We start from the raw sequence: 23,684 nt of genomic DNA on the forward strand, positions 1-23,684 counted from the left end.
GGACGTATCCTAAGCCCATTGCCTTCCTCGATGTTCTCCTACCCACAGGCCTTCTACCTTGATTGCCTGTTGCACTTGTACAACAGAACAAGCACTATTGGCGAATAGATTGCCATCTATAACATCACTATGCTCTAGTTAAATGCTGCTCTGCCCTATCCAGTAGCCCTCTGTATTCTCTGAAATAGACAGAGGATTCTCTTGATACTCCAGGAAAGCCCTAAGCATACTTTATTCTGAAATGTCTAACTTTGACAATAAGTCTAATAGAAAATTATTCAGTGACTGCTTACATCTTAAGAATAATCATAAAATTTTACTATATATAGATGGATCTACTGTACATAGATTTTTTTTGAGGCCTTCACTTTTTGATTCTGTATGCACAAAGACTAGCATGATTTCTGTCACTGGGTAGACAGTCAGTTTCACTGGGTAGACAGTGGAATCATCCATTCAGGTTGCTTCGTCCAACTTAATGAAACCTATGTCCTTCACGTACTGACGGAAGCACTGTTGGCACACGTTCAGCCCATGTTTATGGATCAGACCGTGGCAGTTAGAGCAGACGCAGCAATAGCGAGAACCCTGGCCAAACTTGCGCGGGGACTCCAGTAGAGCTGCTGGTGAACCATCTTGCCTTCAGATGCCCAAGGAGGAAAGAGGCCTGTATATAGATTTACTGTGTATAGATTCTAGAAATTCTGTTACCAACATTAATTTTTTAGTTCTGATGTGAGCATGTGCAATGAGCAGAGATCTAAGTCGAAACACAATTCATGATTTTGACACATAACAAAAACTGTAGGGCTGTCTAGCTCCTTTGGGTACTTCAAGCAATGACTTTAATTAGAAAAATATATTTTAGAGACCATCAAACATCTATTTCCATAATTGAAATGAAAGGTCTTTTTTTTTTTAAAATAAAAGCACACTGGCCAAGCATTAGACACAGTGAGTAGGACCCACTGGTGTGGTTACTGCCATTCTAAGGTGGTTGCTTGAACTGATTTGTAATACATAATAAAATCAACCAAACTGAATACAACAATTCATTCCACCTGGAAGACATCACATTGGCCATTCCAAATACTTCCCACACTCCTTGATACCGTAAGAAGCCACATCTTTACGTTTTTACACTTAGAGATCAGGAAGTAACTCGGGAAGTGGGTTAGCCTCAAATCGCTTCAAATTTCAGAAAACTAGGAGCAGAAAACAGTTTTTAACCTAGGAGATTTAACAGATGATCAAATTTACTTTAACAGTCATAATCCAGGAAAAGCTAGATTTTTTTTTAAATCTCAAGTTTGCAGTTAAAACATTTAAAGAAATATCATTGTAATATTGCTTTGAAGTCCTAAGCATATAGAATGAACCAATGGTGCCTTATAATCAGAGCTGCCCCACTCTTCCAAAATGATTGATCTGTCAAAAAATACCTATAAATTCTCACTGCATAGCATCATGACATGAGACCTGCAAGACTTTCCCTCTGATGGCACCGATTTGGACCATTCCGGTTGGCAACCTATGGTCACATAGATATGTGGTCAAGAGTCCAATGGATAAAGAGTTAAATTCTAAATGTCCATGACTGGACTTACCCCACGACATCAACTTAGGACACAGTGTTCAAATAGAACCTGATTATGTCACCCTTAGAACTGCACTGGCAACAGCTAATGCACCTCTTCTACCTGGTTTCCATTTCTCTTCTTCCTTTCTTTAAACTTTTATTCATTTGTGTGTTTTATTTTGTTCTGAGGCAGTGCCTCACTCTGTAGCACTGGCTGACCTTTACTTTACTCTACACACTTCCTGGCCTTGAACTTACAGAAATCTACCTACCTCTGCCTCTCGAGTGCTGGGATCAAAGGTAGGTGCCACCATGCCTGGTCCCTTCCTTTTTTTTAGAGTCAATCTCACTTTAAAGTAAAAATTGGTTTGAAATTCTCCACCTTTTTAACTTCTAGAATGAATGCTGAGACTACAAGACTGTGCATCCAAGCCTAGCCACTTCCTGTATAATACCAGTCACTTCATATCTGAGGCCGTACCTAAGTTCTAAGCCATACCTCATACACACACAGACCAGACACACAGACACACAGACACACAGACACACACACACACACACACACAGACACCCACACTCCAGACACACACACTCACACACACACACAGAGGCACACACAGACAGACACAGACACACACACACCACAGACACACACACAGACACACAGACACACACACAGACACACACACACACACACACAGACACACACACACAGACACACACACAGACACACACATAGACACACACACACACACACACACACACACACACACACACAAATATTGACATCTATCACTGCCCCAACCAGTTAAGCTGAGCCTACTCAGAGTCTCAAGAGGAGCCAAGGATGTGAGAAAATAAGGGGATACGCAAATAATTATGTAAATTATGCCCCAATTACTTTCTTAGAAAGTTATGCAAAAATCTTTGCATGATTTTTAAAAAACCTCTCCTCGGAATTTTGTACTCCAAAATTAGATCAATTAAATCAGATTCCTGCAAGTATCTATTCTGATGAAATGGATCTCTATGAATAACCCTGTGTCTACTCATCTTAAATCGGCCTTGTCCTTGACGAGTGAAGGTGTACTTTGTTCCGCAGACATGGTAATCTAGGTTTTCCAAGTAGTCAAAGTTACTTGCTGATTCCTTGCATTTACTAGGAACCTCATATGGTAATTTGCTAGGAAGAGACCAACTAATGGCTTCAAACATTCCTAGACGATAATGTATGTGCATTATTTGTATTTGAGGATAGCCTTAACCCTCTAGCACAAATGTGGTGACCAGGAGAGTCCTACGTAAGAAATGGACTGTTTACTGGCCAGTCTACTGACATTGAATGTACTTATTGTGTCTGAGTAACCATCCTTTAATTAGAATTGATCAAACATATCTTCACAACTCTCCTTCTTGACTTGGCCTAGGCTAACCAAAGCGTGAATGTAAAGGGGGTTCTGGAATTGTGAGGTGTTTAATTCTCTGTGCACATGGGGGCTCTTTGCTTTCTGCAGAGAATGGGCCCCTCATGCTAGGCTCCTTTTGTTTTGTGTCGATGGATGTGCGTTTGTTTATTGTCTTGCTCCTGCACTAACATATGATTCCCATGAAAAGGGATGAGACCGTCTGGTCTCATGCACCACTGTCTCCTAAGTCTGCTGAGCCATATTGCAGTCTGCCACGTAGCAGATGCCAATTAATTTGCTGAAGAAATAGGCTGTCTTGCACAGACCAAAGGCAGTGTACAAGTGTTACCAGTGTCCCGAAGGAGGAGTCTAGCCTGCATCTTGGTTGGGGGCCTGCATGTGCTACCATGGTAAAGACCAGGTAGGATGGACACGTGTTCACAATCAGGGCACCCACCTGTGTAGGGCGCTCAGAATTAGGGACTTGGAACCCCAGTTTTGTCACTCAGTATGTCTTCAATAACCAGCCTCCGTCTCGACACAGACACAGTGTGCCTACGTGGGCATTCTGAAAACTGTTTAGGGGAAGGCTTTCAAAGAGCCTGGCCTTCTCTGCCAGCTGCTATCAGATTTGCATGGTGTGAACAGGTGTAGTGAGCCATATTGGATTTGGGCCTGGCCGCTTTGTAACTGCAAGGCCACAGTTAAGAAGTCATGGGATTGTTGGACAGAGGCCTCTCCATGTATTTACAGCACAGGAAGAAAAGACCAAGTAGTAAACACCCGGTGTCTCCACTGCATGACCTCTGCTGAGCCCGGCTGATGCATGTGGAACTGACACACCTGGACCACACCTGGGTGGTGGTCAATTTACTTCTGCCTTTTGCTTCCTCAGCCTTTATCCTAGAGATTTAGGCTGGTCTTCTCGGATTTCTCCCTAATTAATTCAGGTCTCCTAGTTGGTCTTTTGTTACCGAGCCAGGTAGTCACGAGCCAGGGTTTCCCACTGTGCTTCCCAGTTATTTTCTACCTGGAGACTTGGGTATATAAGTGGTGAATAAAGCTACAGGAGACTCTGTCTCTTCCTTCTGCTCTTCCACACTCTCTCTCTCTCTCTCTCTCTCTCTCTCTCTCTCTCTCTCTCTCTCTCTCTCTCTCTCTCTCTCTCTCTCTCTCTCTCTCTCTCTCTCTTCCTCTCGGAGGAAGGTTCAGTAGAAGCCTGACATTCTAGACTTCATCCCCATGACCCCATGACCCCATGACCCCATGACCCCATGACCCAATAAACTAAAGTTTAAAAGAGAGTGGGATGCTGGTTATGTTATGATACAAAAAGAAAATCATTCTTGTTACAGATGTAGCAGTATTGTCATGTTGAAAAAAAAAACTTTATGTGGTATAAGTGAGTTTCAAATCACTCACAGATGACCTTTGTAAATTTGGGACCCACTTAGTATACCTAGAGAAAAAGTGGACAGGGGCAGAACAAATTTAGCAGAACACTTGTAGAAATGAGCTAGATAATGCCAGTTCATTATGGTATCTCCTTATGTCTCCTTACTAATCTTACAACCTTAAACTGTCAAAAAATTATGAGGTCTACTGAAAAAAAAAAAGAAGACTTATTTATAAATACTAAAGAAGATCCAAGGGCTGGAGAGATGGCTCAGTGGTTAAGAACACCGACTGCTCTTCCAGAAGTCCTGAGTTCAATTCCCAGCAACCACATGGTGGCTCACAACCATCTGTAAAGAGATCTGATGCCCTCGTCTGGTGTATCTGAAGACAGTTACAGTGGACTTATATATAATAAATGAATAAATCTTTAAAAAAAAAAAGAAGATCCAAGCAGAATGAAGAGCTTTTAGCATAAGGACGATTTAAAAATAATAAAGCAAATTAATTAAAGATGTACGGTACATCAAAAGAGATTCAGTTCAAATCCCATGATGCTCTAGGGTTCAGGAGCTAGCAAAGAGTGCTTAAAACCTCCCCAGGCCATAGGTGCGTTCTTCAGTGAGCGGCAGCTCCTGCTGAGGTCAGAGGTCAGTGTTCCCAGGCTGCTGCTTGAAGGTGCATGCACCAGCTGCATGGGCAGCCCCTTCATTCACAAAGCCGATTTGGACTGGGACGGAACAGTGGAAACATTCTCCACATATTTAAGCAGATGCTGCTGCTCGTGGTAGACACGGGGACTGGGGCAGCTGCTGGAGGACTGTCACTAAGGATCCTAGGTAGCTCCTGCCAGAACCTCCTGTGGCTTTGGATTTGTTCCTTTGCTGCATTCCTGGAGCGTCTCTTCCTTTAGCCTGTCTCCACTACAGCTCCTAAGTCATTTGCCCCACCCAAGCACAGGATTCCCCTCTATTTAGAGAACTCCTGGTGTTTCCTGGTGGCTGGTGATTCATTTTTCTCCCCTGAATCTTCTCTGTGGCTTGATCTTTGTTTCCCATACCCCACCCCCAACCCCCAGAGAACAAAAGGTTTTTTGGTTGGAGCCTGAGCTAGACCATTGTGCGCCCATGCCCACAAACACACACACACACACACTCACACACACTCAACACACCACACAGGCCAAGACCCCAGGCTCCTCCAACTTGCTTAGGTTTCCCTAAGCATTCTGAGATTAAGGGCTATGGGTAGGATACTTTGTTTTCTGGCTGAAGTGATGTTTTGTGGGATTCTTCTGTTGTCTGAGATTTCTGGTAATAGTCATGAAATCTGATCGCTGCCCCTGATACAAACCCTTGTGTTTATAAGATAGAATCTAAGTTACCTGCTCGATTTCAGAACCGGAACCATGCCTTCTCATGTCTATGAGCCCAGTAGGATGAATATTGCTTGTACATCATGTTTGAAAAGCTGCTATCGCACAGGTCAGTTCCAAAGAAGATGGGTCAGAATTCAAGATCTAAGTCAGGAATTCTATCTTCTCAGTCCTGCTAGAAAACCACAGCTAGGTCGAGAGGACCTTTGGTTATATCTTATTTCACCAAACAAAATCCCATCATTTTGGGAATCTGAAGGGTGAGAAGGTGAGTTTAGCCACCCAGAGTTATGCTCACCAAACATAAGGCCTTCCTTCGGAGTCACAGAATCACAAGGGAATCACACGGAATCACAGAATCACCCAGCACTGTTGGGAACGATGCCCTTGAAGCCCTCCATTGTTGATGTTATTATTGTGGTTAGAATTAAGTATAACTGGGTTCATGGAAAATCCCCAGCCAGCTATAGAAGACTAATACAAATCTGGTGGTCAAAATGAATAATAATATGATACGTCAAGACACCCAATGTGATGACCTGTAACCTTTCTGAAAAACCAACATCCTGCTGACTAATATATACGACAAACGTGTGACCTTTCTGACATCCTGTCAACATCAGTCGATTCCCTGACAAATATTACTGAAATATTTGTGAAATCCGTGTGAAGGCACACGAATATTGTGTCCTTGGCCTGCGTTGATGTTTCTTACTTCCCCCTCCTCCCTCTGTTATCCCTGTTATGGTATAAATTCAGCCTTGGGAAAATATAAAATTGTCACCTTGATCAGACTCTTGTCTTGGCGTCCTTCTTCATGTCCCTTGTCCCCCATTCTCTTCTAGGTACACCCAACACCCTTCGCTTACACAGCACCAGGTGATAAAACCGAAGTCCAAGGAGTCAGTTGTCACAGCAAAGTTAGTGAACCCATTCCCCGAACAGCTTACTAACTCTGTCAGCCTATGGGGCAGGGCGGCTTTCCTACTGTTGCACATAACACTCTTCTCACCTCATCCCTGAAAGCTGCCTTGCCCTGGCTTCTGCTGTAGCATGGCTCTGACCCAGGTGCAGGTCTCCAAGGTCTTCAGGGACTCACCCCACAGTCTGAAGTCACTCTGCACGGTCTAAAGTAAAGGGGCCCACCTGAGTCTTTTCGCACATGACTTTCATTGTCTGGAAGACGTACAGACAAGGTCCTCCTGCCTTGTTGATACCCCTTCTTCTGCAGCTGTCATCCATCCTCCCTAAGTGAAATCGGCTCTCGTGTGTGGACTTCCATTTGCCCGACGTGGTACTGTAGCTAATTAGGAACATTTTGCTTCTCCCCCACTTGACTGTAAATTCCTTTAAGCTGGAGACTGGATTTGTAGCCAGGAACTTATTTATAGATCTAGCAGTTACTCATTGAGACAATGTTAAAAGCAAACAAATAGTTCTGTTGGAGCTGAACTTTACTATTTTTGGAAACCCAACAGCATTTACACAGACAATTCTAAAGAGGTGAAATTTGGCATTTTCTGTTTCTCCTCTGATAATTTTAGGTACACTCAAGGGTATTTTTATCTCTACACTATACCATAGATGAAAACAGGGAAGGTCCTCTCTTCCTGCTTCCTTACATTATACTCTATGTAAAGCTCAAATAAACGAGTTTCCGAAGTAGCTTGTGTGGAGGAAACACTTTACTCGGTTGCTGAAGAGCAGAGACTGATGAAACCAGGGAGGGAAACTATGACATAACTGTAGAGGGATATGTTCAACAGTTATCGACTCAAGCCAGCCCCTTCCCTGTTAAATGTCAAGCATATTCCAAGTAACAGTTGAAAAGCACCCCTGCCTGCTTTTAAAGAAAATTCTCAAAGACAGCTTCAGGAGCAGACAACCTGGGCCTGCTCTGGACGGTACCACGTTCTGTCAATGTGCCCCTGGAACCCAGTATTTACACCTATTCATTTATCTTCCTCAGCAGTGAAACAGACTGGCTATTGAGGTGAGTTCCTCCACAGGCGGGGACGCCACCCATGCAGTTACAGGGTGTGGATCAAATTAGCAAATGTGTGGTAAGTGTTAAAGCCGTTCTCAGTCTCTGGACTGGTAGCATGGGGGCGTGGCGGTTGAGAAGGCTCATTCTCAGGCCCCACCCCAAAGCAGCTAACTCAGAACCTGGCTCCTGGTCCTCCTCATACACAAAGTGGAGCTGGTCCTGGGTTAGCCGAGTGGGGGAATCTCTCCCCACCCTACCATCTCAGTGTCCCAAATAAAACAGCCCTGCTGGCCAAAGACAATGCGGGCCTCTGAGCCTTCTCTGCAGTCTTCGCAGGAGCCCGAGGCTCCTAGGACACAAGACTTGGGAAAATCTGTTGGAAATCACAAGGGCTCTATGCGTGCTGTGGGAGAGATGTGCCAAACGGAAAACACAGGATGAAAGGCAGACACTCTGCTGACAGATCTTATAAACTACTCGTACACCCTAGAGAGTCTTGAGCTGCATACATGTCTTTCTCTGTTATTTTGTTCTGTCTGTCTACTCCTACCTGAAACCAAGATGCAACCATCTGAAGGTAGCAATGTGAGCCAGATCTGCAGAAGGCGGCTCCGTGGTGGCCTGCATGGTCCCTGACTGGCAGAAGGCCTCTGGCGCCCCCTAGGGGAGAAACTGGAACAATTAGGGTACCAGCAATTTTCAGATCTTTCCTTTAATGTGTTTGTTGTTGTTGTTGTTGTTGTTGTTGTTGTTGTTGTTGCTGCTGTTGTTGTTGTTATTAGTGTGTGTGTGTGTGTGTGTGTGTGTCTGTGTGTGTGTGTGTGTGTGTGTGTGTGTGAGAGAGAGAGAGAGAGAGAGAGAGAGAGAAAGAGAGAGAGAGAGAGGCAAATATCAAAGACCAGGACCCCATGTCATATATCAATCTGAAAATAGTTTACTATTGGGAGCTCAGGGAAAGGCTCAAGGGCCTCTGGAATCTAACTACATTTTGAAGACATACTTCTAGACAACCTTCCTCCTCAGTGGCCACACAGGAATAATCTCTAAAACTTCTGAGAGATGTACAGCCAATACAGATCGTTAAGAGTTGGAACCAGCAAACTCCATGCGAGAGAGAGCTCATCACCCAGATATGTGGGCACTCCTAAGGCTGCAGGGCAGCAGAGACCGCCAGTACTGCCCACTCTTGCCCACATCTCTGGGCCAAGAGGAAACTGTATAGGGCCTCTGGGTACAGGAAGATAGGGGCACTTAAGCTGCAGTTCCCCTGCGGTCCAGACACCACCCAGATCTGACGAGACCCAGTCAAAAACTTGCTTTTCTACAAGATGGCAAAGGTAATGCAAACGAACACTCATCTTCTGTGGTATAAACGATGCCTATTAAAGCAACCTCTGTGTAAAAAGCAGCCATGACCCTTAAAATGATTCCATCGGAATCTTTCCTGGCACAGAGAGATCCAGGGTTTTCAGAAACAGCAGCCTAGCACCTTAAGTAAGGTACTTCATAAAAGCCTGGTTTAGATACCGTGTCCATGAAATTGTAACTCATTTACAATTACTTTTTCAAGCACACAGGCTGCCAGCTTTTGACCATCTGACAGGTTTCAGTGGACAGCTTCTTTCTATCTCTTTCCTTTTGCAATTCTCTTTCCTTTCACAAAGTAAAAAACACATAGCAAGAAGAGAGAGAGAGAGAGAGAGAGAGAGAGAGAGAGAGAGAGAATATGAATGAAAGAAAAGACAACCCAAAGGAAGGGAAAGGAAGAGAACGAATGTACAATGTTCAGAATAAAAATTTGTTTTCCTGTGAAGAAAAGCATTGCACTTCTACCAATCCTAAAGTGTCTCTTGAAGGGATGGCGCCATTCTGTGTGCTCAGCTGTGGTAAGGGAACCAAAGTCCTGTCTCAAGTACTGGGTGCTTTGCTTGGTTGAACTGTAGCCGCACATCAGGATGGGTAGAGTCTGTCTCAGGAGGTCCTAGGCTGCCTCGGTTTGGAGAGTATTGTACACATTGGAAGTTGAGTCATCTTCTTTAGAAAATGTCCTACAGGAAACTAGAGGAGAATGCTCTGTCCAAGCTTTGTGAAGCCTGAGAAGACACTGATGACGTCATTCCAGCATGGCAGCAGTGCAAGCTTAGAAAACGTGGGGGACTCGAGGTTCCTGTTTGTCCCAGTGTTTGGTACCGGAAATAAATATTCAGGAGTGTCTGGACCTCGTCCTCAGAGCTGCGTCCAAAGATCTCCCTGGGCCACAGGCTTCTGTGGAAAGAAAGCACAGCCAAGATTAGAGGCAGGCATTTGGGAGGTTTAGGTCTTTGTTAACATACAAATGTGTGCAGTGCTCACAGCGGCCAGAAGGGGGCACTGGATTCCCTAGCAAACTGAATCACAGATCCCTGTAAGCTGCCCTGTGGGTGTTGGGACCTGAACGGGGATCCTATTGAAGTACAGGGGTCAGTACCCACCAATCGTTCAGAATTCAGTTTGTCCTTTCTACAAGCGCCCTTGGGAGGAAGAGTGGAGTCACCTGCACTGCTTGATCTGTGCTTTGCCAAGGTCATTGTTCTTCAGGCACTCAGCATGGACTGCATGATTGCCTCTGTGGATGTGAAGGGTGGTTCTGACCCTGCCTCCTCGATGTGCAGTGGGTCCGTGGAGATGCCTGCAGTGGCTTCTGTCAGGTTCCTCTGATGGTCACTCAATTCTCTGGACAGGTTCCGCAGCTGTTTAAAACAAATACAATGTATTCAGGGACAGACGTCTGGTCCCCAGAGTCTATTTATTCAGACAGTCAGGTTCTATATGTTAAGGGAGCTGGGCATGGTGGTTCATGTCCGGAATCAAAGCATTTGGTAGAATGAGGCAGGAGGATCAATAGGGATTTGAGACCAGCCTAGGCTACCCAGTAGGCCAGCTGTGGCTACCCAGTGAGACCCTGGCAGGAACAAACAAAACAATGTCAGAAGCCCCCTGGCCTGTGTGGCAAACACAAACCATTGTGTTATGTAAACAATGAATCACTGTGGGTAGCTCAGATGCTCTCATAGACAGAGACGTCCCTTACAGTCTTGCCTGCTTGGGCTGTGCATGCAGCTCAGTGTCAGTGCTCGTCTCCCATGGACAAGGTCCTGGGGTCAATCTCAGTCCTTCTACAAGTGCCTCTGCTCAACTGGAAAGGACACAAATGGTGGGGTGCTCAGTGAGAGGACTTGATGGGGCACCTTCTGCTCCTAAGGCGGAGTGTAGGCAGACACCTGGACAGTTCTGTCTTCTTTATAGTCAGGGTCCTGCTATACATGTTTCCCCGGACTTCTTAGAACTCTCTATGCAGACCACGTGCCCTTGGACGCAGAGAGAGAGAGAGATCCGCCTGCCTCTGCCTTGTCGGTTGTGTGCTGGGATGGAAAGTGTGTTGGGCCCTGCCCTCCTGGTCTTTCCTTTATGAACTCAGCCCTGAGGAAATGTAATGAATTGTCAGCAGGTGTGGTGGCAAAGACCACATGGTGGCTTGTGGATGTCTGGGAGTCCTAGGCTAGCCTGGTCTACCAGTGAAGTTCCAGGCTAATCAGGGATACATTGTGAAAGAAATCAAATAAATAAACAAATAAACCCCTCCAAACTAAAAGTGGAGTAACAGTGTGAATATGTCAACGTTACCCTTATTCATGTCCCTTTAATATTTTTGAGCAGGAGTTCACTGTGGCTAACTGTGTATGTACAATGTCTGTCCCACGGAAGAGCTGCAGGACACAATCCTGAATCTTTTTATTGCTTACACGTATTCTTTGTCTTCCTGTGGATGAATGTGTGTGTGTGTGTGTGTCAGTAGATATGTGGAAGTTAGAGGACAGCTATTGGGGCTGGCTCCTCTCTGTCCTCTGTGTGGGACCAGGGGATTGGATTCTGGTTGTCACACTTGGGAGCAGGAAGTTACTGCTGAGCAACACTGTGGCCACAAATCCTCAGTCATGTGATTATATATATATATATATATATATATATATTTTTTTTTTTTTTTTCTTAGGCAAGCACTCTACCACTGTGCTAAATCCCCAACCCCCATGTCTTTATTTTTTTTTTGTTTTTTTTTTTTTTTTTTTTTTTTTATTATTTTTTTTTTTTTGTTTTTTGTTTTTTTTGAGACAGTTTCTCTGAGTAGCCCTGGCTGTCCTGGAACTCACACATGCTGGCCTTAAACTCACAGAGATCTGCCTGCCTCTGCTTACAGATCTCTGGGATTAAAGGCACTTTGGACAACTTCCTGGAACGCCTTTGAAATTTTAAAGACAGGTAGTGACACCCTGGGGGCTTAAAGGTGTGTGAAACCACACCCTCACACACACCGCAGTTTATTTAAATAGATTGACTGGGTGGATTCGTCTGTCTTCCTAGGGACATACATTGGATAGTGAGACAAGATTAAACAATTTGGGTAGGGCGTGGCCTCTGAATTCATGGTGGCTTTATAAGACAGACACAGACAGAGAGCCACTGGCAGCTCCTTCCTTATCCTCTCTTGGACATCCAGCCTTCAAGAAGGTCAGAGTTAAGTAGACCTCTTCCTGCTCTCTAGAGTAAAATGTTCCTGGGGCAAACCTTTCAGTTCTCCTTAGGAGGGAATGACACAGAGACAATGGAGCAGCAGGCTACGGGAAGATCAGACTGCAGCACAGCCCAGGGTCTGGGTGAGGGCCCAGAGAACCGGAAGGCTGCTGGGAATTCGGACTCTGAAGGCCATGCAGTTGAGGGTTCTGATGGAAAGGAGAACCATGCTGGGGACTGGAATAGAGACCATCCCTGTTTCCTTGTGGCTGAGAGTTTGGCTTCCTTGTGTCCTTGTCCGGAGTCTTGTTGGAAGACTGAACATCCAAAGGCTCGACCAGTGCACCTAGCAGAGGAGATCAGGAAACACCAAAGCGTTCAGGCTGCAGCATGGCTGCTGTTAATGGCTTATTGTCGAATGAGAATGCAACGGGATCATTTGAAGGCGAAGCTGGCTAAAAAGAAAGCGGGACAGAAAAGCCAGAGGAGGAGCCACCGGCATCTAAAGAAAAAAGGCCTTCCAGAAGAAGCCCTGACTGAGGAGACCAAAGCCGAGGAACTGAGGTTGCCTGTGGGGAATCCTGGCAATGAGGAGGATCCCTTGAGGGGAGTCCAGAAGAGAATCCCACAGCTCTCTGGGAAGTCGAGTTTGCTGGCAGAAGGATTCTCAGAGTCAGCGGAGATGCCGAGGGGCCAGGATGCGAGCTCTATACTCTGCGGGCCTTGTTGCTATCACTGCTGCACAGGGACCTGTAAAGGCCTGAAGAAGAGACCTATGGAGGCCGGGGGTCTCTCACCACAACTGAGGAAGAAACCCAGGGAGAGCAGGAAGGTAGTCTTCAGTTTGGAGTCTCTGTGCAAAGAGTATGAGGTTATGATGTACATTGATCCTCAAGGTAGTCAAGCCTCAGCGGAAACACAAGAAGACCCCAGCCCATGAAGGCTGAGGCAGGGGTGGAGTCCAGCAAAGCCCACAGGAGAGAAGGTGAGTTTGAGAGGAGTCTTGTGACCCTGTGCTTGGATAAGTTTAAAACTTTGGGATTTTTTTTTTTTTTTTTGGTTCTTTTTTTCGGAGCTGGGGACCGAACCCAGGGCCTTGCGCTTCCTAGGCAAGCGCTCTACCACTGAGCTAAATCCCCAACCCCGGATTTTTTTTTTTAAAGTGGCTCTTTTTTTCCCCCAGAGCCGAGGATCGAACCCAGGGCCTTGCGCTTGCTAGACAAGGGCTCTACCACTGAGCTAAATCCAAACCCTGACTTTGGGATTATTTAATGGGGTTTTTGTTTGTAAGAAAGATGTGACTTTTTAAGAACCAGTAAGAGCGAGGAGTTGAGGGCTGGAGAGATGGCTCAGTGGTTAAAAGCACTGACTGCTCTTCCAGAGGTCCTGCGTTCAAATCCCAGCACCCACATGGTGGCTCACAACCATCTGTAATGAGATCTTCTTCTGGTGTGTCTGCAGACAGCCACAGTGTACTCATATGCATAAAATAAATAAAAAACATTTTTAAAAAAGAGCTAGGAGTTGAAAGCTGCAACTTGTTCCCTGCATTCAAGGCAGGCCTGTGTTAGTCTAATGGTAGTAACAGGGTAGATACTTAACCAGACTGTGGTGTTTACAAAGGGCCCTTTGGGAAAGGACCGAGTAGAGACCTAATATCTGAATTGTAGTAACATTATGAAGAAGAGGGGGAAGAGACCAAGTACACAGTCATATAAGTCTTCTCACCATAGTATGGCACTGCCCAACCAGTAACATTTGGATTCCTAGCTTCTCAAACTGTCAGCTAAAATTTTATAGCACGGCTTGCTTCAAGTATCTTGTCATATTGAGGCATGTGTGTCCATGTGTGTGATTACTTTTAGTGAAGTTTGGTATCATTACTCAAGCGTAGTTAACATAGGACCTGTTTTTATTTTTGTTTTGTTAAGGTCAGGGACTCAACAAAGCCCTGCTGATCCTGGAAATCACTATGCAGACTAGGCTGCCCTTGAACTCACAGGGAGTTCCTCTTCTCTGTTTACCTGAGTGCTGAGATTAAAGGTGGGCAGGAATCCACCCCTGTTTTGTGCCCTGTTTGAACAATGAACAATTTCCTCACTATTATCTCTATGCCTCAGAAAAGTCTAAAGATAGAATTTTGTTTATTTGGTTAGGTTTATTGAGACAGGATTTCTCAGTATAGACTTGGTCTCCCTGGAATGCTGTGTGGACCAAGCAAGTCTTGACCTCAGAGATCTACTACCCTGAGTGCTGAGGTTAAAAGCATGTACCCCACTGTCCAGCTTGTTTGATGGTTCAGTGCCAGACATTCATAGCAAGGACCGAGCCTGGGTGTGGTAATGCAAGCCTTTAATCCCTGCATTCGAGGCAGAGGCAGGAGGATCTCTGAGTTGGAAACCAGCTTGGTCTACACAGTCAGTGGTAGAACAGCCATTGCTACTCAGAGATACTTTCTCAAGATAATAACCCAGCCAAAGCAGCCTGGGCAGGCCATGAACCCCCTGAATAGTTAAGGTTGTCCAGAAACTTTTGACTCTCACTCCAAGTTCTTTAAAAAAAATTTACTTATTTATTATATATAAGTATACTGTGATGTCTTCAGATATACCAGAAGAGGGCATCAGGTGTCATTATAGTTGGTTAGGAGCCACCCTGGGGTTGCTGGGATTTGAACTCGGACTGCTGGAAGAGCAGCCAGTGCTTTTAACCACTGAGCCATCTCTCCAGCCACCTTCCCTCCAACTTCTTAGAAATGGAATTGCAGGCGTGGAGCAGTCTTAGGCATGGCTGTGGATCAGGTCCAGAAGGCTAGGCATCCTGCCAATGGGGCCACACCCGCTCCTCCCCAGAAGATACAAGGTTAGGAAGGAGGGGATGTGGATTTGCCTCATTGGTAGAGCACTTGCCTAGCAAGCAGGAAGCCCTGGGTTCCCTCATCACCTCAGGGTGTGGGGTGGGTGGGGAATGCGAGGGGTGAAAAGAAGGGAAAAAAAACCTGTAAACAATTTGGAATCAATGCTAAAGAAAGGCTCTGCCCAGTACCCAGAGTCTCCTCAGTCTGAGTGACCCTTGACCTTCATGTCATTTCCAGGGAGCAGGGACCCACTTCTGTAACGTGGGTACACGAGGCTTCATCTGAACGCCACGTTCCTAACTGGATCTGTGTGGCTCTGTTCACTTAGCTGTGATCCCTTCCAATGTACAGTGCTGATTTCCCATTAAGGGTCAACCGCAGCTGAATTTAAATTTCAGGTTGGCTCAGACCATCCTCTCTAGCTGTGTGTCCTTCCCAAGGTGCCATCTATTCCACAGAGACAGCCCTTCTCTTGTAGGGAAGCTGTGCCCATCAAAGGCTAAGGACTCTTGGGAGAAGCCAGTATGTGAGGCTGGGTTGGATGTGTGATTTTTTTTTTTCTTATTTCTTGTCGTGCATGGTATAATTGCAGTTTTCTGAGGGTCGTCACTGCCTGAAGTGGCCTAAAGATGTCTTTTGTAATTTATTTCCTTGTTTAGCATCAAGAGGACCTGATGCCCCCAGAAGCCTGGATTGCTGGATACGCATGTTTCTGTGATGTACACATATACTCACACGTTTATAAACTACTGGTGTGTGTTGTGCCCTTGGTTTTATTCTCTGTGTATTGGAATTTATAATAAAACACTTTTCACTGTGTATATGTGTGCGTCTGTGTGGCCTGTGCACATGAGTGCAGACTCGGATGGAGTCTAGAGGCGCAGTGAAGGCCGCTTCCCTAGCCCAGCTGCAGCCATTTTGTTCCCTGCCTTCCAATCATTTTATATTGTTGCTCACCCTGAAAAAACTGGCTTGATTCAACCCAGGGTCAAGCTGCCCACATCCCCTGTTATGTTCCGGGTGCTGTGAGGTTTGATAATCTTAGGGACTTCCATAACCATAAGCTCCACATAGGACCCATCAAATCAAAGGTCAGTTGCGGCTGTCATGTCTAAAGTGTCAAAATAATTTAAGTGAACAACAATTTACCTCAGCCCAGCAGCCATTTAGAGACAAGGCCTTGTGTTGCTCCAGCTGCCTCCATCTGACTACATGGGTGAGGATGTCCTGGCATCCCCAGCTCTCTAGGCTTCAGTGAGGGCTGCTGGGACTCCAGTCTGCCCTAGCACGTCTGGCTCAGAGCAGCCATATTAAGTAGCAAATGTTGTGACCTTTTCCTCAGTGAAGGTGGAGCAGAGGGGTCATGGGACAGAGGGAAGAGGAAGTTAGGGTGAAAGGTCACGATTCCTCAGACCAAGTACTGTTTCCCTTTTCCCTCACACTAGGATGGCAATGCATGAAGTAGGAAGTGTAGGACCAAGGTAGAGACACCCATGAGAATCACGAGGGAGAGATCAGCTGGAGAGCGGCAGTGGGATGGTGCCCTGGTGCCCAGAGACAGACCTGCATGGTGATGGTCACAGAGAGCGGCAGTGGGATGGTGCACGGAACCAGGGCTGGAGTCAGGACAGGGAATGGAGTTGATACTTTCTATTCAGTGTAGGCTTTTAGAAATGAGAGAAGCTTCTGATGGCTTTAAAGGTGTGTTTTAAGTGGCAAAGAAACAGCATGCTCATTAAATTGGTTCAACTGTGTGTGCCTGTGTATAGGATTTACAGGAGTGAGCTACCATGGCCAGTCAAGAAGAGAGGATTGAAAGTCTTGGGCTGGAAAGACCCTCAGCAGTTAATACTGCTGGTCCAGAGGTCCTGAGTTCAATTTCCAGCAACCACAGGATGACTGACAACCATCAGTAATGAGCCCTTTAATGGTGTGTCTAAAGACAGACCATGTAACCACATTCATGAAATAAGTAAAATAAATCTATAAGCAAAGAAAGAGAAAGTTTGGAGAGATCACTCAGTGGTTAGAGCCCATATTGTAGAGATCCTGAGTTAAAGTCATGGCACCTGGGTCAAGCAGCCCGTTCAAGGCTGAAGTCCATCTCCTGGAGGACCACACTCCTGGATCCCACAGGTACACGTACTCTAGTGCACTTGCCATGCACAGACATGGACACAGAAGGAACAGTAACAAAGGGGCGTGGGCCTGAGTACGGCTCAGCAGTTAGGGGCACTGATGCTCTGCCAGAGGACCTGGGCTTGAATCCTAGCATCCACATGTTCCAAACACTGTGTTAGCCAGGGTTCCTACTCCTGCCACACATCATGACCAAAAGCAAGCTGGGGAGGAAAGGGTTTATTCAGCTTACACTTTCACATTGCTATTCATCGCCAAAGGAAGTCAGAACAGGAACTCAAGCAGGTCAGGAAGCAGGAGCTGATGCAGAGGCCATGGAGGGATGTTACTCACTGGCTTGCTTCCTCTGGCTTGTTCAGCTTGCTCTCTTATAGAACCCAGGACCCTCAGCCCAGGGTCAGCACCACCCACAGTGGGCTGGGTCCTCCTCTCTTGGTTCCTAGTTGAGAAAAATGCCTTACAGCTGGGCCTCATAGAGGCATTTCCTCCACTGAGGCCCCTTTCTGTGTGGGAACTGCAGCTTGTGTCAAGTTAACACACAAAACTAGTCAGTACAACCTGTAACTCCCATGTTTTCTTCAGGCATCCACAGACAGCAGCATGAAAACGGCACAAATGCACACAAGCAGGTGTACACACATGGAACATGGCCAGTCTGTGCCTCTGTAAAGAAAAGGCACATTCTTATTGTGGTGTCTCACTCCGAGGACACTGTACTTCTCTCCCGATTCAGGGGCATACACTGCACAGCTCCGGTGTGTGTCATTCACAGACTACAAGTACATAGGCTGCCCAAGGTTGTCATGGTGGCAGCCACATGTAAAAATACAAATATCAAAGGCAAATATTTTAATTTCACTATAAAGTCTGTGATCAACATGTCTTTTGTCTTTATTCTTTTGCAATCAAAAGGCAATTCTGAACACAATTATCAGCCAAGATCACATCACAAAAACCTTAAATGTATTTACACATTGATTAAGTTACACAGACCAAGTCTGAATATGTTTTGGGTGAGCAACAGATCACATGCCCACAACTAACACTCCACAGTGCTGCGTTTAAGGAAGGAACTTTTAAGAAAGACACTTTACACATATATTACAAATAAAATAGGTCATCATCCTTAAAGTGGCAATTCATACTCCCTGTGTGACTCTACTTGTGGCTCTCCACAGGGCTACTAAAGACTCACGAACACAGATGACACGACTTGGGGTTTTTGTGAATAACTTGCTTTTCTACAAGATGGCAATGGTAATGCAAACGAACACTCGTCTTCTGTGGTATAAACGATGCCTATTAAAGCAACCTCTGTGTAAAAAGCAGCCATGATCCTGAAAACGATTCCATCTGAATCTTTCCTGGCACAGAGAGATCCAGGGTTTTCAGAAACAGCAGACTAGCATCTTAAGAAAGGTACTTCATGGGGGCTGGAGAGATGGCTCAGTGGTTAAGAGCACCGACTGCTCTTCCTAAGGTCCTGAGTCAAATCCCAGCAACCAGTGGCTCACAACCATCTATAATGAGTTCTGATGCCCTCTTCTGGTGTGTCTGAAGACAGCTACAGTGTACTCATATACATTAAATAAAATCTTAAAAAAAAAAAAAAGAAAGCTACTTCATAGCAGCCTGGTTTAGATACTGTGTCCATGAAACTGTAACTCATTTCCAATTCCCTTTTCAAGCACTCAGGCTGCCAGCTTTTGACCATCTTACAGATTTTCAGTGGCCAGCTTCATTCTGCCTGCTCCTTTTGCAACTCAATGAAACAAAGAAACAAACACATCCCTAGAAAAGAGAGAGGGGGAGAGGGGGGGGTTAGAGAGAGAGAGAATGAATATGAATGAAAGAAAAGACAATCCAAGGGAAGGGAACGAATGCACAACGTTCAGAATAAAAATTTGTTTTCCTGTGAAGAAAAGCATTGCACTTCTGCCAATCCTAAAGTGTCTCTAGAAAGGATGGGATCATTCAGTGTGCTCAGCTTTGGTAACCCAATGGTAGTCCTGTCTCCAGTATTGGGTGCCTTTGCTTGGTCAACAGTAGCCACACATCAGGATGGGTAGAGTCTGTCTCAGGAGGTCCTAGGCTTTCTCGGTTTGGAGGTTTTTGTGCACATTGGAAGTTGAGTCATCTTCTTTAGAAAAATCCCTACAGAGAACAAGAGGGGAATGCTCTGTCCAACCTTGGTGAAACCTGATAATACACTGATGATGTCGTTCCAGCATGGCAGCAATGTGTGCTTAGAAAATGTGGGGGACGGGGCTGGGGATTTAGCTCAGTGGTAGAGCGCTTACCTAGGAAGCGCAAGGCCCTGGGTTCGGTCCCCAGCTCCGAAAAAAAGAACCAAAAAAAGAAAGAAAATGTGGGGGACTCGAGGTTCCTGTCTCTCTCAGTGTTTGGTGATGGGAATAAATATTCAGGAGTATTTGGACCTCGTCCTCAGAGTTGCCTCCAAAGATGTCCTTGGGCCACAGGCTTCTGTGGGGAAGAAAGCACAGCCAAGATTAGAGGCAGGCAATTGGGAGGTTTGGGTCTTGGTTAGCATACAAATGTGTGCAGTGCTCACAGCGGCCAGAAGGGGGCACTGGATTCCCTGCAACCTGAATCACAGATCCCTGTAAGCTGCCATGTAGCTGTTGCTACCTGAACTTGGGATCCTGTTGAAGTGCAGGGGTCCCTATCCACCAAACCTGCAGGATTAAGTTTGTCCTTCCTACAAGCGCCCTTGGGAGGAAGAGTGGAGTCACCTGCACTGCTTGATCTGTCCCAGTGCTTTGCCAAGGTCAATGTTCTTCCGGCACTCAGCATGGACTGGGTGACTGCCTCTGTGGATGTGAAGGGTTGTTCTGACCCCGCCTCCTCGATGTGCAGTGGGTCTGTGGAGATGCCTGCAGTGGCCTCTGTCAGGTTCCTCTGATGGTCACTCACTTCTCTGGACGTGTTCCGAAGGTGTTTAAAACAAACATAATGTATTCAGGGACAGACGTTTTGTCCCAAGAGTATGTTTAAGCAGTCAGGTTCTATATGTTAAGGGAGCTGGGCATGGTGGTTCATGTCTGGAATCAAAGCATTTGGTAGAATGAGGCAGGAGGATCAATAGGAATTTGAGACCAGCCTAGGCTACCCAGTAGGCCAGCTGTGGCTACCCAGTGAGACCTTGGCAGGAACAAACAAAACAACATCAGAAGCTCCCTGGCCTGTGTGGCAAACACAAACCACTGTGTTATGTAAACAATGAATCACTGTGGGTAGCTCAGATGCTCTCATAGACGGAGACGTCCCTTACAGTCTTGCCTGCTTGGGCTGTGCATGCAGCTCAGTGTCAGTGCTCGTCTCCCATGGACAAGGTCCTGGGGTCAATCTCAGTCCTTCTACAAGTGCCTCTGCTCAATTGGAAAGGACACAAATGTTAGGGTGCACAGTGAGAGGACTTGATGGGACATCTTCTGCTCCTAAGGCCGAGTGTCGGCAGACACCTGGACAGTTCTGTCTTCTCTATAGTCAGGGTCCTGCTATACATGTGGCCCTGGACTTCTCAGAACTCACTATGCAGACCACGTGCCCTTGGACTCAGAGAGAGAGATCCGCCTGCCTCTGCCTTGTCGGTTGTGTGCTGGGATGGAAAGTGTGTTGGGCCTTGCCCTCCTGGTCTTTCCTTTATGAACTCAGCTCTGAGGAAATGTAATGAATTGTCAGCAGGTGTGGTGGCAAAGACCTTTGATCCTGGCATGTGGATATCTGTGAGTCCTGGGTTGGCCTGGACTACCAGTGAAGTTCCAGGCTAATCAGGGATACATCATCAAAGAAATCAAATAAATAAACAAACAAATAAAACCCTCCAAACTAAAAATAGAGTAACAGTGTGAATATGTCCATATGACACTTATTCATGTCCATTTAATATTTTTGAACACGAGTTCACTGTGGCTAACGACGTACAATGTCTGTCCCACAGAAGAACTGCGGGAACGCAATCCTGAATCTTTTTATTGCTTACACGTATTCTTTGTCTTCCTGTGGATGAGTGTGTGTGTGTGTGTGTGTGTGTGTGTGTGTGTGTGTGTGTGTGTGCGTGTGTGTCAGTAGATATGTGGATGTTAGAGGTCAGGTTTTGGGGGCTGGTTCCTCTCTTTCCTCTGTGTGGGACCAGGGGATTGAACTCTGGTTGTCACACTTGGCAGCAGGAAGTTACTGCTGAGCATCAAGGTGGCCACAAACCCTCAGTCATGTGATTACTTTTTAATTGTTCACTTATGTTGTTTTGTTTTCTGAGATACGTTCTCTTTGGAGTCGTGGCTGTCCTGGAACTCGCTCTATAGACCACGTTGGCCTGAAATTCACAGAGATCTGCCTGCCTCTGCTTACTGATCTGTGGGATTAACGGCACTTGGGAACACTGCCTGGCATGTGTTTGACATTTTAAAGACAGCATCTCTCTGCCTGGGCTTTAAAGGTGTGTGAAACAGCACTCACACACCCCGGTTTATTTTAATGGTTAAGAGGGTGGATGTGTCTGTCTTCAGAGGGACAGCCTTTGGATAATGAAATTAGAGTAAGCAATTATAGCAGGGTGGGGCCTCTGTATTCCTGGTAGCTTTATAAGAGAGACAGACACGGACAGAAACAGAGTCAGAGACATCCAGCTTTCAGAAAGACAAGATTAGGCAGACCGCCTTTCTCCTCTAAAGTGAAATGTGCTGCTGTATGTCACTGCTTCTGAGCCTGTGGCAGTCCTTTTGGGGCTGGTTAACAGGGAAAGACTCGGCCCGGAAGGTTACTAAAAAGAAAGCTGGGTGGGAAAGCCAGAGGAGCCGCCACCGGCACCTAAAGAGAAAAGGCCTTCCAGAAGGAGCCCTGTCCAAGGAGACCAAAGCCGAGAAACAGAGGTGGCCTGTGGGGTTTCCAGGTAATAAGGAGGATTCCTTGAATGGACCCCAGAAGAGTGCACCAAAGATTCCTGGGAAGTCTAGTTTGTTGGCAAAGCGATCTTCTACATCAGCCGTGATTCTAAGGGCCCGGGATGGTGCCTCTACAAGAAGCAGGCCTTGTCGGCATCCATGCTGCACAGGGGATTGTAAAGGCCTGAAGAACAGAGCTATGGAGGCCGGGCGGCTCTCACCACGGCTGAAGAGGAAACCCAGGGATAGTCGGAAGGTAGCCTTCAAAATGGAGTCTCTCTGCAAAGAGTCTAAGGTGATGATGCCTCCTGGTCCTGTGGTAATCAAGCCTCAGCGGAAACACAAGAAGAAGACCCCGCTCCGTGAAGACTGAAGCAGGGTTGGAGTGCAGCTAAGCCCATGGGAGAGACGGTGAGTTCGAGGGCTGGGATTAGGTGTTTGTTCCACTGGCTTGGCTTGGCTTCCTCCTTGGGCTCATTAACCAACACTGGCCCTTCTGTCTGCCTGTTTGTGACTCTATCTTAGAAGAGTGTAACTTGTTTTGAAACTCCAGGTTCACCTCTGCAGGAGGTTGACAACGATCTGGGATGAGTCTTGTGACCCTAAGCTGGGATAAGTTAAAAATTTGAGATTCTTCAATGGGGGTTCTTGTTTGTGAGAAGAATGTGCGTTTTAAGGAGCCAGTAAGAGCTAGGAGTTGAGGGGCTGGAGAGATGGCTCAGTGGTTAAGAGCACTGACTGCTCTTCCCAAGGTTCTGAGTTCAAATCCCAGCAACCACATGGTGATGAGATCTGATGCCCTCTTCTGGTGTGTCTGAAGGCAGCTACAGTGTACTTATATATAATAAATATATCTTTAAAAAAAAGTTAGGAGTTGAAAGCTGCAACTTGTTCCCTGAATTCAAGGCAGCCTTTGTCAGTCTAATGGTAGTAAGAGGGTAGAAACTTAATCAGACAGTGTTGTTTAGAAAGGGCCCTTTGGGAAATGATTAATTAGGATCGTTAGAGTCCTAATGACTGAATTCTAGTAATATTATTAGGGGGAGGGATAAGAGACCATGCATACAGATATTTATGAATTCCCACTAAGGTATGGCACTGCCCAAACCAGTGACAGTTGGATTCCTAGCTCCTCAATGTGTCAGTTAAGTTAACTTTATGGAATGTCTGGCTTCGACAGTCTTGAAATATTGAGGTGTGTGTGTAATTTTTAGTGAAGTTTGGTATCCGTACTCAAATGTAGTTGTTGACATAGGCACGGTTTTTATTTCTGTTTTGTTTGAGACAGGGTGTCAGCAAAGGCCTGACTATTCTGACCTCACTGTGTAGATTAGTCTGCCCCTGAACTTACAGGGACATCCTCTCGTCTGTTTGCTTGAGTGCTGCAATTACAGATGTGTAGGAATATACCCAGGATATCACCCCTGTTTTAATGGGAAAGGATTTTCTCACTATATTCATATGTCACGGAAAGACAGAAGATATAATTATGTT

The 23,684-nt window shown here is 45.9% G+C and overlaps 1 pseudogene; it reads right to left on the bottom strand.

Moving 5' to 3' along the window:
* Positions 1–456: 456 nt before the first annotated feature.
* On the bottom strand, positions 457–644 carry LOC116885854 (annotated as a pseudogene).
* Between the last annotated feature and the right edge of the window lie 23,040 nt (positions 645–23,684).

This window comes from Rattus rattus, chromosome 16 (assembly GCF_011064425.1).
Source record: "Rattus rattus isolate New Zealand chromosome 16, Rrattus_CSIRO_v1, whole genome shotgun sequence".
Taxonomy (NCBI): domain Eukaryota; kingdom Metazoa; phylum Chordata; class Mammalia; order Rodentia; family Muridae; genus Rattus; species Rattus rattus.